At 36.5% G+C, this 16,944-nt stretch overlaps 1 protein-coding gene across 15 annotated transcripts in view; it reads left to right on the forward strand.

Moving 5' to 3' along the window:
- Positions 1-16,944, forward strand: part of LOC113436991 (uncharacterized) — a 266,907-nt gene that overhangs the window by 62,306 nt on the left and 187,657 nt on the right. The window contains exon 3 of one of the 15 annotated variants that reach the window (XR_015741857.1): positions 12,517-12,669. The exons of the other annotated variants lie outside the window; for them this stretch is intronic. The gene's annotated coding sequence lies outside the window, so the exon portion shown is untranslated. The remainder of the gene's footprint in view (positions 1-12,516; positions 12,670-16,944) is intronic. 15 annotated transcript variants of the gene reach the window in all.

A 16,944-nucleotide genomic window follows, 5' to 3' on the forward strand; every position in this document is an offset into this window, starting at 1 on the left:
CTCCAAGTTACGTATGGGCAGCATAGGAGAGCCAGTTTGGTATTAGTGGTTAAGGCACCAGGCTAGAAATAAGGAGACCATGACCTGAAGAAGTGAACATCTTCAAAAGAAAAAACAGAAAGTCCAGTTGCTTCTTGAAAAAGCACCTTTGGGACAAGGACTCCATGAGTGCTTGTCCCTTTTTAGACATGAAGCCAGTTGGGTGAACTGAGACTGGTTAGTTTCTCTCAACCCTAGGAAAGAGGCAATGACGAACCAGTTTTGAAATCTTGGCAAGAAAACTTGGTCATACTGCCTCCAGAAATCAAACTGACGTGAAGGCACAAACCTAGGAATGAATTGATTAATCTAAACATAGCCTGTGCAAATAAAATCCATTTTTTGGTTTTTGCCTAATTTTATTTAACTCTGGAAAAATCACCATTTGTTGTAATTCTTATTTTTCCTTAATGTTTCAGGATTTGTGTATCCTGACTTGCTATAAAACATGAGTTTTAAAAACATAGCTGCCCTGATAAGCATTTTTTTTTTTTAAAAAATGCAATTCTCAAACATGTTACTACGTCCAATCAAAGAAGTGAGGGACAATCAACATCTCAGGAATCAGATCTGAAAAACTATCCAATATCACCTAAGTGGTGTGCTAAAACCAAGTGGAAAGGACTTAGTTGACCCACCAATGGCAGAGACTCACAATGGTGATTTAAAGATTGACTTCCTCAGTGATAGAGTCCTGGTTATGTATTCCTGGTCCATATACAGTACTTTTTAAGTTTAAATGAAATTTTATGACTTGTCCCTCTGGATTTTGCAGAATAACACTTGTCTCAAAACCAAGCTGTCTTTAATATTGAAATGGTGATTATGTTTTGGTTTTGATAAATGCCTTGATGTGTTTTTTCAGCTAAAAACTGTTCTTTAATTATTTTTACTCTTCTTTTTTATTTTACCACTGATTACAAATATTGCTTTGGGATTTCCTTGTGGTCCTCTTCTAGCTGCTGTTCAAGGTTATTTTCAAAAGAAAAGTAATGTATAAATAACTAACACCATAATAATACTGGTGCATCTTTCCTAAATATAACTTTTGGGGCATAACGTAACAACTTATTTATTATTTATGACATGTACTCTATTATTTGAGCAACAGTGGAACCCATTGTAGCATGCTCTCTTCTGCTCCCACTGAAATTTAAGAGCTAATTTATTTCACATCTCTAATAGAGTTTTCTGCAATAACTGGTTCATTCATGCATTTAATATTCATTATGTCCTGATTTACATGATGTTCTTTTGGAATTCTTTCTAAATAGTAGAAAAAGCTTTCTACACTTCAGGAGGTGGGAAATAATAGTAATAACAACAATAATAAACAGAGGCAAAAGAACCGATCTGTGTAATAGACCGATTATTGCTCTGACAAAAGCATCTCCTACTATGAAGTGGATAATTTTCAAGAATCTTGACTTTTAGGAAGCTGACAAAAGCCTTGTTATTCCATCAAGCTAAGGAGATTAGATTGTTTTTATGATCTCTTGGTTGAATGAGTGAGATTCTCTTTATGAAGAGAACACTATTAACATTGTTAGGGGTTTGGATTAAAGGACCTCCAAGGTCCCTTCAAACTCTGTTATTCTGTTAATGTTTTTAGATATGACTCCTGCTTATAGAGGGATATTTTTAGTCATTGTTTCACTTGATTGTATGAGTTAACCCAGTTATGTACTAGGGAGGGATCTGTACGCCATTCAGTTAGCAGAATAAAATTGTTATAAGGTCTGCCCATACATGTATCTTAGATGCATCTTCCATGCTAGCCTTCCCCCTTTGTGGAACATATTTCATGTTCTCCAAACAAGCAAAATTTCAATAAGCTTCTGCACACCACAGAGCACAAGTGGGCTAGGTATAGCCAAACGAAACATGGTATTTGAGTCTTTTCATCACCTTTTTTTCCTCATTACTCTGAGGATGATTTAAATTGGAGGCAATAACGCAGAGAGAGAAAAAAAATCAAATAATAATAAAATTCCCTAGCAAAATACAGTGCAAATTAATTCTCAGCACTTTAAGGTTTTGTACTGAATCTCCAGAAACTTGCTACTATACAGTATATTGCTATTAAGAATTTATCCCATAGTTATAAAAATGAAAGCTTCAAATTATTATCTCCAAGCATAAACTAAACATATTTTTCTGTTAATTTCTATATTAATTCTTCATGTACTAAATGCTGATCAATCAAAAATTCTAAGTAGATTATGAACTAATATAATAAACCAAGCCAAACAAAATTATCATCAATAATGACCAAATGAATAGTTCAATAATTAGTATTAAGAAAAATAAGAATAACAATGCAGTACCAATCATCTCATAAAATATATATTTGATAACATTTCTTGAAGCCCCAAAATAACGGTGATATTCACTCCTTGAGAGCGCCACAGTAAAGCAGAGTTTTAATTGCATTTTGTGACTGAACAGGAAAAAAAATGACTAAGCAGAATTGAGGAACCAATATTTGCTTTCTCGAAAAACTCACTTGGTTTTCCACCTCTTTCTCAAGGTATAAAAGAATTCCTCACAGAATCACAATATGGGGTCAAAATCAAATACAATGATCTGCCATTACATCAGCAAGAAAGTCTTCAAGCTAATAGGTGGGCCTAGCTTACACAAAGTAGTAAAGCTGTTCCAGAATTGTATCATGTTGGGTAGTGGGTGTGGAAATCACAGATATGAATACTTCTCCACAAAGGAAGAAAATCCCTTTGTTTTGAAAATCTGAATACTATAGATATCTTTTTTGCCTTGCTTTCCTAAATGTTACATTTTGTGCATCCTGATCTTTTTATTTCAAGGTTGGGCCAAATTTTAGATAAGGGGAATCACTCTGAAGCTCACTAGAATTTCAAGACATTTTGGGGGGGAATCCGTTCTAATGAATATTGATACAAAATCATAGCCTAGGGAACCTCTTTCCATGTCCTATTGCATCTTTGAAACAACCAAGAAATATACCATGGAATGAATTGCATATAGATGAGTGCAGTCCCTGATTTTCAGTCCTCTTCACAAACGTCTTTGGACCAACTATCTTGACTGGAGAAAGAGGGGAAGAAAAAGTGGAATGGCATCTTTGCTTCTTCGTATATTACTATCTGGCTTGGATCTCTTCCACTTTGACACAGTGTCCACCAAGCCCCATTGTCCTGTTTTGTTTGCTCCAAGAAGGTAGCATCTTCTCCAGTGGTGGGATTCATTTTTTTTTATTACCAGTTCTGTGGGCGTGGCTTGGTGGGCGTGGCAGGGGAAGGATACTGTAAAATCTCCAGTCAGAGGTGGTATTTGCCGGTTCTACGAACTACTCAAAATTTCTGCTACCGGTTCTCCAGAACTGGTCAGAACCTGCTGAATGCCACCTCTGATCTTCTCAGCTTCTCTGAGCAGACTGTCTTCACCATATAGAGCCATTATGGTCATCTTGAAATATTAAAAACTATTGTCCAAGTTATTTTGCTTCCCTCCCCTTCATTCAGCACTGTCTCTTTTTAGACGATAAGTAGCACGATTGTCTAGATTTTATTATAATATAAATCATTCTGAGGCTGAAGGAGGAGACAGAAATGCCCCCAATGCCCCCAACCCCCATCTAATAGTGAACACAAATCTTGCCTCACCACTACCCATAAGTTGGAGTCCAGTAACAATTTTAGCACTAAAGTATTTTGCCTGAAGACCTCCCTGATCGAATTTCATTAATATTTTAAACAGGCAGCCAAAGACGGTTGGGAAAAAAAATCATTTAATTTTAAATTGCCACTGATATTTTAACAAGCCAGGGATAGCATGCAGAGCACAGCTTTTGGGATTCCTTCCAACCCCTTACCAGCAGTGGTCTTATAAGGTATCTGGATTTTTTCTGTGCAATGAAGTAACATGTTGCTCTTAGTTTTGTGTGAGTTTCTTATGCATTTTGTATGCATTTTATTCCCCCTCTCTCTCCCTCTCTCCGTCTGTGTCTATGTATTTCATCAGGTACAGATTGGTATTTCTTTGTACAATATATATGTACTAGGGAAGCCTGTATTATTTAGTAGTTAAGGCATCAGGCTAGAAACTGGGAGATCATAAGTTCTATTTTTGCCGTAAGCATGACGTCAGCTGGGTGACTTTGGGCCAGTCACTTTCTCTCAGCCCTAGGAGGGAGGCAATGGTAAACCACTTTTGAAAAACCTTGCCAAGAAATCTGCAGGAACTTGTCCAGGAAGTTTTCAAGAATTGGACCCGGTTGAGCAGAAATTTTAAAATATGCACTGGGAAGCAGAGGTTTAGTTGCAGCCACCTTCCCGGATTGTTGCACCAGGAGTGAGAGGTGAGGACATTTAGAATGAAACATTCAGTGATATTCTGAGTTGTTTTTCAGCAGCTTTCCCATAGAGATGTACTGGGGGAATTACAGCATTTCTGAAATAGCAATAGCAGCTAGACTTATATGTTGTCCATAGTTCTTTACAGCACTCTCTGAGAAGTTTACAAATGTCAGCATATTGCCCCCAATAATCTGGCTGCTCATTTTACTGACCACAGATGGATGGAAGGCTGAGTCAGCCTTGAGCCGGTCAGGATCAAACTCCTGACAATGGGCAGAGTTTTGCCTGCAATATAGCATTCTAACAACTGCTTCATCAGGGCTCGATACAGAAATGTGTTCTGTACTGGTCTGACCCCTTTTTAAAGCTGATCTTTCTTTTGTCAGCTTCTCCCAACATCAGATTTGGCCCCTGTTCTCATTTTAGAGAGTTAGTATGTTGAGGACCAGACAGACTGATGGACAAACCCGGCTCTGACCTTCTTTGCTTAATTTCTCTCAGGCGTTCTACAGGATTAGATACATTATTAGAAAACTATTTCTCATATTATTAGAAATAATAAAAATCTACTCTCACGCCCTGGTTGTAAAAAGCTGGATGTAATACATTGAGCTGCAACCCATAGTATTACGAGGATCTTGTTTTTACCTTTTCTTGGCAAGGACTTTGTCAAATGAGACAGAGGAAAGTCAGATTTGCAGCAAAAAGGGTAATCCGGGAATCAGAGAAAACATTTGGTTCTCCCCCAAATATTACCTTTCACTGAAAAAATAAACTCAATGAAAAGTAAGCTCGGCCCAAACTGCTTGCTGTTCTGTTTGGGCAATCATGAAAAGTACTACTCATAGGAAGCCTCATTATACACTAATAAGATTAATGAACATCAACCCGTCTCCAAGAAACACACGTCCAATTCAAGACACTCCCTTTAACCCTTATAGGGTTTAGTGTGACTTTAGAGAAACAAACAATCATGTGCAAAGCCAGGTAGGAGAAGAAAAATGATTTAAAGGTATACCAACACCAACAGTATTACATTGGTACATTTCCCAATAAATATTTTCTTTCTTGGTAGAACTGAGTGAGACCATGTATAGAGATTAGATGTGCAGCTATTCAGAAACCCATTGTTCATGTTTAGGTTGTGCTGTAGAAGTTCTTAAGCATATTAGATCAGATATCTATCTATCTATCTATCTATCTATCTATCTATCTAATCTCACCCATCTCACCCTCTTTTAATTACAGAATTCCAGTCATTTCACTCAGATTCACCTTATGCCCTACAATTTGAAACTTTCCTTCCTCCTCCTATTTTCCCAAGAAACTTAACTCTGTGAGGAAAGTTGAACTGAGGAGAGAATGGCCGGCTTCCATGGCTAAGGCAGGACTAGAACTCACGGTCTTCTGCTTTCTAGCCTGGTGCTTTGATCACTAGATCAAAGTATCTTTCTCTATTAAATTTTAAACACTCTTTTCTCTTTTGAGCATAATCATGCCAGAGAAAGTTTGAACTACTGTATATAACCTCCGAAGATTTAAAACAATCAAAAGCCAGAACTGATGTCACAAGGAACCAAATGAATGTACCGCTTTCTTTCAGTTATATTCCTTACACTGCACAAACAAGTTGAAAACAGGAGGTTCCTTCTAAATTTGTTCTTGTCTGGAACCGGGTAGTGTAAAGCCAGCCTATTTTCTGTCTATGCCATCAGGATATGCTTAGAGTGCTGAGGATCTGAGCTCCATTTCAACTGAATGGGAGTTCCTTCAGGCTTCTATAAATAGCCTCCAATGCACATGCTTCAGTGCTGTGGATGGAAAACATTAGGACTCCTTCATTTGTTGCAGCAAATCTTCCTCATAAGTTATGCCATAAACATGTGGTTGCCCCACACTGCGCCAGACACTCTGTGACATCAGCAACCCAGGGAGCCTTTCCAGAGTCTTTTCCATACAAATTGAAGTTAATGAAGACTGATATAATAAGCAGATGGAACTTGGTAGTCTCTGGCCACACTAGGGTGTGGGCATATATATATATTTATCACCACAAAGGAGCTCCCTGAGGAGGTTTCAGGAGACCTGCCAAGGAATGGAAATGGTGCCAGCATAATCCAATTTGAACCCATTTGGAAGGATGTGGCTCACTATCTTGACATTGCCAGGCAAACCAAATGCCAGAGCAATGGGGATGGCACGAATGTGTGACATTTCCTTCCCAATGTGAAGGCATAGAATGTAATTTCATTCCTAAATTCATTCATATAAACTATCAAGCTTAAACAATCAGACAAAAAAAAAAAAAAACCCACCACCACCTATCTCTGCTTCTGTTTGTGGAGATTTTCAATCATCCAGGTCCTGGTTGTCCCAAAGGTGCTTTTTCCAAAAGCAACTGGACTTTGTTTTTTCTTGAAGACGTTTCACTTCTCATCCAAGAAACTTCTTCAGTTTTCCAGTTCTCTTCTTGAGAACTGAAGAAGCTTCTTGGATGAGAAGTAAAACTCCTTCAAGGAAAAACAAAGTCTACTTGCCTTTTGAAAAAAACTACCTTTGGGATATCTCTGCTTCCCTTTTCATGCTCTGTTTCCAATTTATCATAACCCAAAATATACTGTTTCACAACTTTTTCCCTCTCCATTTATGCTATTTATGGGTATACTCCATTTGAACCCATTCAAGTACAGTGGAAATTAGTGAAGGCACCTTGGATCACATTGGCACCAAGGATCACATTGGCTTGAGATGGCAAACTACCAGGAAGCCTAGTTATGCACTATTGAAGAAGGAGTAAGTATCCAGGTTCAGCCCATAGCAGAAGAATAAAACAGTAGGGATTAGCTTGGTTCTAGCAAGAAAGAGAAGCATAAAGGAACACCTTCTGAAACAAGAAAAAAAAAGCTTTTATATTGGATGTTGATGAAGAATTTCATTATGATGTACATTTGCTCAAGGGGCATCACAATGTCTTTTCATTTTCATATTCATTTTCTCAGTTATATCAAAGGATGCTGAAGGTAATGTTCTTTTTAACATCTAGGGGTTAAACTTGATTTCTTCAAGGGCTGGATCAACATTGTATTTGTCCTCCATGGGGTGGAGGGGGGGGAGATGGGACAGACAGCAGATGGGGGGATGCCTCCTGCAGCATCCTGTCAGCCAAAATGGGGTGCCCCATTTTTCCTGGTAGATGCACCATGGGCCAGTCCTTTGCTATTTCTAGGCTGGCCTGTGGGCCAGATCTAAGCACCCTGTGGGCCAAATCCAAGTCTGACACCTCTGGTCTTGGGCTTTTCCAAGTATTTTGAGTTGTAAATGTTTTGCTGTTACAAACAGTCCTGGACTGAAGTGGTTCCCTTCTCTTTAAAAATGATCTTTTTAAAATGAAAATGTCAGGTGTGATGCCAAAGGATGCGGCCATTTTTAGAGATAAATAGCTATGCTCTTTGTATAAAGTAGCTGTTTAATTAATTTTGTTGTTTTCATTTCAAAGAATTTCAGCTGACAAGGCTGAGAGAGAAGCATGCCTAAAATCGTGGAGCAATTAAAACAGTGTATTTATAGAAGACATCTTTAGGTGTTGAAACTGCGCGTACAATTCTGAAAATAGACCTGGTTTCTTTTAAACGTAATATTTTCCTTCATAGTAAAAATGTAAGAAACATTCTTAAAAATGTTCAAGTGTTTTGTTTACTATTGAATTTTTGTCAAAAAATTACAAATGAATTATCCGATCTGATAGTTTTATTTGCAGAAATTCTACCGCCACTCCAGTATAAATTTAAGCGCCAAAGTCTATGAATGCAGCATACTGTGGTTCTTATTAAAGCAACTGATTAAAACAATACCTTAGCCCCATGGGTACCAAAATGGTCAATGCAAATACTGTATGTGCTATGGTTTGTTAAGTAAGGGTAAACATTGGTTTTAAATCATGTATTTAAACAATGTTGCCTGTAGCCCTTAAGGTAAATGTGAATGCTGCATAAATCAGAGTTCCTGCTAACAGAGAAAGTGAAGTAGGAATTCAGAACCCTTGTTTCTATGATTACCATCCTGGTGAATAGCTAACTTAGACCAGTTGTAAAGCAGATTTTCAGTGTTATTGGCAATTCATATGGTTGCTGAACAGGGCAGTCCTTATCCAAGACCACCAATTTAGGACCACAATTGACCCCAAAATTTCTGTTGTTAAGTGAAACATTTGTTAAGTGAGTTTTGTCCCATTTTATGACCTTTCTTGCTACCATTGTTAAGTGAATCATTGCAGTTGATAAGTTAGTAACCGGGTTGTTAAGTGAATCTGTCCAAAGGTGATCAGATGACCCTGGGACACAGCAATGGTCATAAGTATGGGCCAGTTGCTGAGCATCTGAATTTTTAACACATGATCATGGAGATGCTACAAAAAGTAACTGTGAAAAATGGTCATAAGTCATTTTTTCAGTACCATTGTAACTTTGAACTGTGGTAAGTTGAGACTATCTGTACTGCACAAGCATTCCTAGGAAGCAAAGATCAAGATGGGTGCATTTTATTTTTCCTTTCGAAAGCTTATTCACTTTTCCATTTGAAAAGGAAAAGTACATTCCATGCATCCCAGTAATTGGCTGGTAGACTCCCAGTTTGACATAGAAAGGTAGAGATTTTGCTTTAATGACTTGCATCAATGTCTATGTTTAAGAACTAGCAATACTTGCTATGCCCAAGTATTGATGGTTTGTTTTCACCAGTTCCAGATTGCCCTAGTTGTCTCCGGGGTTAGTCACCATGTGGAAATGTTTCAGCAGCTTTGCAAATCCTTGGCCTGCAATGATTAACCTTACGTGGCCTCTCTGATGCACAACATGTGGCTGACACCCAAATCCTAGCTTTAAACTGCTTGTTCCTTCCCAAAGATGGTTTGATTTCAATTTCAAATTGTTTGGGCTTTCATACGTATTCTTAACCAAGAATCAGAAGGGGTGTGTGTGTGTGTGTGTGTGTGTGTGTGTGTGTGTGTAGGTCTGTCTTCCTGTCCCTCTGCTGCCCTCATTTTCCCTGAAAAAAAAAAATCAAACGTGCTAACGTGCTTGATTTGCATTTTGAAAACAAGAAGATAGCAGAGATGATGAGTCTTAGCATTATGTCCTCCCACAGGCAATCTTTGTAACTATTTTTGTTTCATTTTGCTCTGTTGCACAAAAGAGGCACCTCTAAGCCTGAGAACTGTTTTGTCTATATATAAATATATGCAAGGTAAACATTACAGTTCTAGACAATCACCTGAATTCAGATTATAAATTCTATCCTGGGTTGGATACTTCATAAACTATCTAGCAGTTATTAAAGAAGTAGAAAAACTTTCACTTGGGGGTTTGATTTAGGTTTTGTTTTTTGTTTTTGGAATATTTTTTCTTATTGGCAACAGAAATCCAATTAGACAATAATCCTATCTTCTTTGAAATCCTTCACCACAGCATCACAGGATATTAAGTTGTGAATGTTGTGGCTGTGATGGAACTAGGAGCCAGGCAACAGCAAATGACTTTTTTTGATGTGAGTAGCAAAGAACACAAATATCCCAAGGCTATGATCTGTTGCTCTTGACTCCCCTACTATTAGGAATAGTAGGCATTTGCTTAGTAATTGGCTACTAGGAATAGGAGACATTTGCTTGGGCTAATGTTGGATTTAAAGTTGTGTAATTTCATACATGCTGATACTTAATAACCTTTGCTGTTTGGGAGGAAAAATAAAAGTGAGTGGCTCTAACAGAAACTAGAAGCTGATTTTACATTCAGCAAATGGTCTGTATTTTAAAACGTTGGACTTATAACAATGACTGTGGTATTGAAGAAATAAAGGGGATATATTATGTGCCCTGAGAAAGCAACTGACATAAAAATGTACATTCCAGAATCAATATTTGCACCTATTATATTCTTGTTGTACTGTAATATTATGTGTATTGTAGTAGTATATGTGACATATATTGCATTTCATACAATTTTGTGTGTGTGTGTGTGTGTGTGTGTGTGTGTGTACTTGTTGCTTTTGTTACACAGTTGCTTTTGTTGCTTTTGTTACTGATTTTGTTACACAGTGTGATACAATGTCCCACTTGTTTCAGAGAAAAAAAAGGGAGGGGTAATAAAAAAAAAAAAGAAAAAGAAAAAAATAACAATGAGAAAAAAACACAAAAAAATAAAAAAAAACCAAAAACCCAAACAAAAAAAACCAAAAAACCAAAAAAATAAAAAAAAAAAAAAACCAAAAAAAAAAAAAAAAAAAAAATAAAAAAAAAAAAAAAAAAAAAAAAAAAAAAAAAAAAAAAATGTTTCATTCAGTGATATGGGAAAAATCTAGGCACATATTTAAGATTTTTCCATTAAAATCCATGGGACTAAAATACACATCTTTGACTGGGTTGTGCCTAAGGGAGTAGTAAAGGACCAATGAAAACGAAGGAAATACATTCTTAAATTGAGAATGTCAAATCCAGTTATGTATTCAGTTGTACAAATAATCAAATTTTGTATGCAAGCACAATATGGTCAATTTGTTTCAGCTGTATGCCCCATTTCCTCATTTATTTCAGGCCAAATTGGAAGAAGTCTGGAGGAACTAATTAAAATATGTCATCATTGTACTTAAAGGTTAGCAGAATTAAGGCTTTGGTGGAAATGTTGGAGGAGAGGATGATGTAATTCATGGTCAGATATCCAACTTGTGCCTAGCAGATTCTGGCTAGCCCTTGTTCTGGGATTTGTAGTCATTCTGGATTATCTAATCACCGGAGTGTTTTGAGTGCCCAATAGACCAGCAATTACTGGAAAAAAAAGGAGTCTAAGTGCTGAAATATTGACAATGCATGCATGCATATGTGTGTGTGTGTGTGTGTATGTGTGTGTGTGTGTGCTTGGATATGTATAAATATATAGTAAAATAAAGATCAGATCATTTCGTGGCATAGAAATAGGTGGCTGTACAATTCCAAAACTTAAAAGATTCAGGCAGGACAGATTGATTACAAGGCAAAACTCAGCATTAAATGCACGCTTTTTAAATGCATATAGTGGCTCTTCAGACAGTGTTTGTGCATTGTAAGAACTGCTATATCCTGTACTACAAATGATTGATTGATTATCCTTCAACAAATGCAACTGAATTTCACCCTGAATCACTAATGATTTTTAAGATGTTCTAATTATTTTATAGGAACAAGCCTGTCTGCATAAATATTTAACATTTGCCATTTTGGATGTCCCAGAGCTGTGATTTCACTGAAAAAAAAAAATCAAATAGGACACTTTGTAACAGCTTCCTTGCAATAAACAAAAATAGTTTGATGTTGACCAGGTTTTGTGGTTGAGGCTGGAATTGAGAATGTATTCTGACCACTGTCAAATTAAGTTTGTCAGGAATCCGAAAGCCAAAAACAGCAAGTCAAAAGCTCAGATTAGTTGCTTCTCTGTTTCTCCTCATCCACAGTTACAAAAGAAAACAGGAAGTTACAATGAATTATATGACTGTAGTGGAACTGCTTTCTTAAGCCATGTCCAGTTGGACCTTCTAATGTGCAAAGCAGATGCTTAATTGCAGAAATTCAATGGAGCTTCCGAGCCAGTTTGGTGTAGTAGCTAAGGCATCGGGCTAGCAACAGGAGAATGGGAGCTCTAGTCCTGCCTTAGGCATGAAGCCAGCTGGGTGACCTTGGACTAGTCACTCTCAGCCATAGGAAACAAGTGATGGCAAATCTCTTCTGAAATCTTACCAAGCAAACTACAGGGACTTGTTCAGACAGTTGCCAGGAGTCAAAACACTCATACATACACAAAATGGAGCTTCCAGGTGATGTCATCTTTCATTGGTGAACAGGCCATTTTTTAATCTCCTCTTTACTGGCCTTTGATTCAAATGGAAACAATCATTCAGATAGAAAGGCCCAAAACAGTGCCAGTATGCACTGAACCTGTGGATGCTTTACAAACTTTCATTTCATCTGGTTTTTTTTTTTTTTTAGGTGGGGTATGATTTTTTTCCCACCAGTTACCACTGTCTTCATCCCTTGGTTCAGCCCCAGGCATTGTTGCCTCCCACATACCTACCTATATTGACTGGTTTTTGCAATTACTTTTGTATCATTCAACTCTAGAGATTTACCAGCAACACACATAACAACAACAACAAAAAAAAAAAAACAGCAATTGCACAAGTGAGTCAAGAAGCTCTCTACAGCTCTGAAGTATCTTTATTTTGGAGGAAGGAAAAATGGGAGAGGAAAAAACACTGATAAAAAAGTAGAATGGTAAGCATCTTGTCAAGATCTAGATAAGTTTTTCAGTGATAAATGTGGAATAGCAATTAATTTTATGGACATAGTCTTGAGAGAGAGAATGTATGGGAAATGAAGTAATGTTTTGCACAGAAAATGATGTCCCTGAAAATAGCTTTGGTGTTCTGGAAATCAATCATTGTCATTTTTCTGTGTCTTCTTTTTCTGAAACAACCTCCTAAAAGCTACAGATCAGTCCCAAACTGAGTGTCTCAGCTTCCTGTTGCAGAAATTAAAAATGGATAAGGGGGGTTTCAACTCTGAAAATCTCTGCCCATTTGAAAAAAGCTTTTTATTATAATGAAGGAGAAAACTATACTTTTATACAATTGAATTAAACATATTTCATAATAGCATTGAGAAGGTTTGATTGTGCTTCAATGCACGTTTAGCCTGATATGGGAATGCTGTAAACATGTCCAACATCAATGGTTGAAGGTCATCATAGTAAGTCCAGTTGTACCTATGAACAGCAGTTTTCAAGACACTGGAAGTTCTTGGAAAGATGAATATGCTTTCCTTATGAGTGTTCAGTGCTTAGGTTTGGAACAAATGTATTCCTGCTTGCAATCTAGGAACTGCCACCTCTTCTGAAGACAAAGTACTTACCTTTCAGTAAGGTAAATTGCAAGAACTTGAATTGACTTTCCCAGCATCCATGCTGGGAAAATGCCTTGTTCTGGAAGGAAAGTATAGGAAAAGCCCATAAGGAATTCTACACGGAGGGCGGAGCTGGCGTCGTGACGATACAGCATGCGATCTTGGAAGTCTGAGATCGCTGCCAATATCTTTGCTCCTGAACGGTCCAAATGGATTCTAAACCGTCCCGAAGAGTTGGTGAATGTAAAGAGTGCATCCTGCCGATCCCAGGGATATCGCAAAGTCCCTGGTAGATCCAGGAGAAGCTCTTTTTGCCAGTGGCAAAGAGGCAGCCATTAAAGCTGCTGAAGTTGGGACAGCTCCGAAACAAAAGAGAATGGAAAGAGAGTGTGTGAGAACTTTTTCTTTATCTTAAGACTTGAAAGGACACCCTAAGGGAAAGAAAGAATCTGTAAAAGTTTTGACAGAAGTGATTAAGCGGCGATTTTAAACAGGAATGTCAAAGTAATATTTTTATTTTTTTTCTCATTGCTGGATTTTCTACACATGATCTTATATTTTGAAACTGGACTGGTTTTTTTCTCTTTTTTTTCTCTATTCTTTTCTCCTTTTTGACTTTATAATATTCTAAGCCAGAGACTCCCTTTTAGTTATTTTTTTAAAAAAATATCTTTTTCTTTTTTTAATTAATTCCCATTATATTTTGCATGGAAAAGGAGGGGGAAAGTGAAAGCTAAAGAAACTTTGTAACATTGCCAACTAGAGGCTTGGAAATATTCTATTTCTCTTTTGACCAGACAAAGCTGAGAAACAACTGAGACTTTTTTTCAAGGACATTGCCTGTTTGATAAGATAGAGGGAAGAGCATGGGAGAGTATTATTGCAGGTGCTCTTCTGGGTTTCTATCAACAGCTGGAGTCTGGTGTTGAAGCTTAGGAAAAGAAAAGGTGATAAGTCTTTGGAGAAGAGAGTTATAACAAGAGCCTTGGATAATTAAACAAAGTGCAGTGTGCTCTTTTTATTCTTTCTAAGCTGTGCTAACCCTCCTCATCAGTTTACTTTTTTTTTTTTGTAATAGCTATTTGGATTTTTGGCTCTTTTGAACTTGTCTTTGTTTTTTTTGTTTTTTGTCTTTGGAAGTTAAATTTCTACGCCTGCTTTTTATTTTAAAGGAAAAGCTTTAGTATTAATGTTTCCCTTTCTTTTCTTTTTAAGGGAGTAGCCTTTTTCTTCTCTCTCCCTTCCTGGTATTTTTGCCTTTCCATCTACCTTCCATATTGGGGGTTTTTTTTTTAATCTTTCTGGCCTTCTTCTTTTTTCTTATGCATCCTTTTATATTTGAGACCTCTTAACTGGATTAAGGTGTTGAAGAACCTGAAGAATTTTTCCTTTCTTTTTTTAGCCTTTTTCTTCACTTTTTCGCCTTTTCTAGGATTTTACAACTTTTTCTTTTGTGTGTGTGTTTATGGAGTGTTTATGGTCTTTTCCTTTTTCTCCTTTTTTATTATTATTACTATTTGGCTTCTTTTTTCCTACTATTTTTATTTGGAACTGCAATTAGTTATTTTACAATTGGATTAAGGTCTAGAAGAACCTGAAGATTTTGAATTCCTCAAAATGAGTAGGAAATTAACAGCTCCTGGTTCTTCAACTTCTACTTCTTCCTCTCCACCATCTGGAGGATAACGTTCAATACAGACAATGTTAAGGCAAGAAAAAGAACAAGAAAAAGTGACCCTGCAGATGATTATGCAAAGAATTCAAAATATTCAAACAAGATCAGAAAATATTGAAAAGAGAATAAAGAACATTGAACAAAGAACAGGGAAAACCAATGACAAAGTGGAGAACATCCAACAAATGATGATGAAGTATGATGAGAGACTCCAAAAAATTGAAGGAGAAGAGAAACAAAGAGACAAGAAGATTGGAGACATTGATAACAGATTAACTGTGGTTGAACAAGATAAAAGTGGTATGCTGAGATGGGAGATGGACAGATCAGAATTTTATCTTAGATTCTAATTCATAGAGGAAGAAAAAGGACAAATCTAGCTGAGATAATAATAGAAATATTGGCTGAAGCTTTGGAAATAACTGAAGAGAAGATGATGGATGGAATAGATGAGGTTTATCGAGTCTTCACAAGATATGCGATGAGAAAAAGCTTACCAAGAGAAGTTCACATCAGATTTACAAAGAAAGCCTTTAAAATGCAAATATTGCAAGTGGCAAGAGAGAAAACATTGAAATACAAAGATAAGGAGATTGTGGTCTTGAAACAAGTACCCGGAAGAGTGAGAGAGATGAGAAGAGAATACCGATTCTTGACCAAATTGTTACTTAAAAAAGAGTGAATTATAGATGGCTGATTCCAGAAGGTTTAATGTTCACATGGCAAGAACAGAGATATAGAATTGACTCAATTGAGAACGCTGAATCATTTTACACAGAATTTTTCAGAGGGGATGAAGAGGCAGAAAAAGAAATTTCACTAGTTGAATTCCAAGAGGACTCCCAAATGACGACTGAAAAAGAAGAAGGTGCAGTAGGTGGAAAGGAGGAAGCCAAAGAACAATGTGAACCAAGATCCACGAGAGCTGTCAAACCTAACTACAAAATATAACCATGGAAGAGAAAAAAATGATTACAATTAATATTAATGGACTTAACTCAGCCGTTAAAAGAAGGAAAACCTTTCATAAATTAGAGAAATTAAAATTTAATATAATCTGCCTATAAGAAGTACATATTAAAAAACAATATGAACAATTGTTGATACAACCAAAATTAGGGGAAATGTTTACTTCCTTGACACAATGTAAGAAAAGAGGAGTGGTTTTATATATTAAAGAGACCATCCCAGCGAAATTGATTTATACTGATGACGACGGAAGAATATTAATGCTGGAAATAATGGACAATAATATGAAAACACTCCTGATTGCAATCTATGCCCCGAATGACAATCAAGAAGAATTCTATAAAAAATTACATATGAAAATAATTGAACTGGACTATGTTAATATAGTTATGATGGGAGATTTTAATGGAATTGTAGACAATAAACTGGACTATACAGCACAGAAAACAATAAAGCAAAATAGAAAGACTCTCCCTAAATCTTTTTTTTTTTTAAATGGTAGATGAAATAAATTTAAAAGATACATGGAGAGAAAGAAATGCTAAAACTAAACAATACACCTTCTACTAAAATAGACACTTATCATGGTCCAGAATAGATATGATATGGATGACAACAGAATTGTGAACTAATATTCAAGAAATAAATATTGAAAAAAGTACTTGGGCAGATCACAATCCAATGACAATTAAATGGAAAAGACAAAGAAGAAGATCTAGATGGACATTAAATAATACTATTTTAAAGGAAAAAGACTTCACACAGTGGATGGAGAAAGAACTGGCGTTTTTCTTTAGAGAAAACAAAAAAGAAAATACATCAATCCAGAATGTATGGGATACAATGAAGGCATATGCCAGAGGCTTGAAAATCGACTATACAAGGAAAAGAAATACCATGAAAAGATTAGCTTCTAAGGCATTAGAAGATGAGTATAAAGGACTTGAAAAAGAGCTACAGAAAATGCCACAGAAAAAGGACATTAAGTTAAAAATGGATATAAC

This window comes from Pseudonaja textilis, chromosome 2 (assembly GCF_049901715.1).
Source record: "Pseudonaja textilis isolate UNSWEBS1 chromosome 2, rPseTex1.2, whole genome shotgun sequence".
Lineage (NCBI taxonomy): Eukaryota > Metazoa > Chordata > Lepidosauria > Squamata > Elapidae > Pseudonaja > Pseudonaja textilis.